Source organism: Sinocyclocheilus grahami, unplaced genomic scaffold, assembly GCF_001515645.1.
Source record: "Sinocyclocheilus grahami isolate Dianchi unplaced genomic scaffold, SAMN03320097.WGS_v1.1 scaffold405.1, whole genome shotgun sequence".
NCBI lineage: Eukaryota > Metazoa > Chordata > Actinopteri > Cypriniformes > Cyprinidae > Sinocyclocheilus > Sinocyclocheilus grahami.
The window spans coordinates 1,065,159-1,067,328 of record NW_015505584.1 but is presented as its reverse complement, the minus strand read 5'-3'; the positions used below and the strand labels follow the sequence as shown (position 1 = coordinate 1,067,328).

The window sequence follows — 2,170 nt, the reverse complement described above, 5'->3', positions numbered from 1 at the left end:
CACTCAGAAATTACTAGTAAATTTCACAAATAATTACAAAGAAACAGCAAGCAAACCACTGAATTAAACACGAAATTGGAGTTTTATTGAAGTTCATTTTACAAGAAAATACTATGTTTGAATGCAATTTTAATGTAGTTTTTGGTAAATAAATACTGTTGGTTTATAGTTCAGTGTTTGATGGTTCAGTCTTGTTTATTATCAGTGAAGTTTGCTAATTATGTTTGCTAATATTGCTCAACCTTTGTGATTTGAATTATTAAACTGTCTGCTGAGCTGTTGCATTTTTCACCAGGTTGAAAAGCTAAAAAATTATTTTTTACTTGCACAGTCAAAACATTGAGCAACCAGCCCAGGCAACAATCCACTGCGCTCTAGCTTTGTGGCATTGAGTTTTCCAAACACCACTCATATTTTCTTAATTAATAATTCAAACTGAGCATCATCAGATTAATCAGACTCTAAACTGCATGCAATCATTGCAGAATTCAGCACTGACTTTTGTGAATGGCAGTGAGCGTGTGATATAGTGATGTGATGGGTGGCTCCTATCAGACTGCATTATTGACACGAAGTGTTTGCTGAAGTGAGGAGTGGCTGTGTCTACAGACAAACGCTCTCAACCTCTTCCTCCTGATGTAGAAAAGTGCCAGCGAGGGTCTGAGATTAACTCAAAATATAGGTTTATATTGCAGTTTAAGTCCTAATCTTAAATCCAAAGAATTATATGTATGTATGGATATATAGTGTATACTGTGCATCTTGTTTATAATATGTCCCTATTACATAAATAGTTATGTAAATTGTTGTTTAGTGTGTATTCTTTCAAATTTAGTTGTAATATACATGACATATCTTGTTTTTAATGTGTCATTTTGTAATGTGTGTATGTTTTCTCTGTTATGTTTCTTGCACCACACTACAGTTTTACCACAAATATGAATAAGCAGTTTTGTTGAAATTATTTTCTATTCCCTGCATTTTTTGTAATTGTTTTTCGTAATAATAACAGTATTCCTGAGACAGGTTGATTAGTCATAATCCTTATACGTGTGTATAAACAATCTTCATTAATATGGCTGTTACCACATGAAGCACAGTTTAAGAACATGTCAAAACATTAGAAGCTGCAGAAAATGATGTGTCTGCATGACAATCTAACAGCGATTAGGTGAACAGGGTGTAGTCAGAGACAGTAAACATTACATCTGCTGGACTGGACTGAGTGTTTATGAGTATGATAGTATGTATAGGCTGTTGTTAGCCAGAGCAGGCATTAGATCTGCTGTGATACTGTATGGGATGAATGTGAGGATGGGGTGTTGTCCTGATGCATAATGTATGTGAGACACTGTCCATAGGTCACTGTATCCTCATCTGAGTTTATGACCCATTGTCCGAAAAAACACAACCCAATTCTGCACACTCATCACACTAGATATTACTAACCTTCCACAGAAACAGGTAAAACCGCGGTTAAAACAAACCCCTAGAGCCATTGCTTACTACATAACACACGCAAACACACACATTTAAGTGTAAACCTACTGAACATTACAGTATAAATGCAATGGTTACCTCAGAGTATGAACACGATATCGACATATGTATTATTACAGACACCCTCTGATGCTCATTAACATATCATAACATACCTGGTACGACCACTGCTGCGTCCACTGTACTAATGTACCACACCGTATTAAATCAAGGCCAAACAACCAGAAAACACATCCCGCAACCAGAAGCGGACTCGGAGAGGTCAGCAGCACCGAGAACCGAGCCGGCACTGCGCACTGTCTGCGGCTGCGCTCAGCCAATCCTACTATGCTGAAGGCGGGGCTCATTAATATTAATTATTCACCGTGACGGTCTTTACTGATTGGCTGAAATGCAGTAAGTGGGTGGCACTTCGACGAATGGAGGCGGTAGAGAGCTGACGAATAAGCTACAGACTCGGTTATGAATATTAATGAGACGGTGCGACTGGACAGTTCTTTTTTATTATTATTATTTTTTTAATGCTTTATTTAGTGACAGTTCACACACAAATTGACAATAAAAGCAAAAATGTCAATAAATTCAAAGAAACAATGAGCGACTGGACATTTCAGGTCGATTACCAAGCAACGTCAAACGTCACGTAATGAATATTCATAAGATAGGCCTT

The 2,170-nt window shown here is 37.2% G+C and overlaps 1 protein-coding gene across 2 annotated transcripts in view; it reads right to left on the bottom strand.

Annotated features, from left to right (window-relative positions):
* The window catches only part of LOC107550686 (kinesin light chain 1-like), a 33,644-nt gene extending 31,844 nt beyond the window's left edge, over positions 1-1,800 (bottom strand). For both annotated transcript variants that reach the window (XM_016232030.1, XM_016232031.1), the window contains exon 1: positions 1,656-1,800. The gene's annotated coding sequence lies outside the window, so the exon portion shown is untranslated. The remainder of the gene's footprint in view (positions 1-1,655) is intronic.
* Positions 1,801-2,170: the final 370 nt, after the last annotated feature.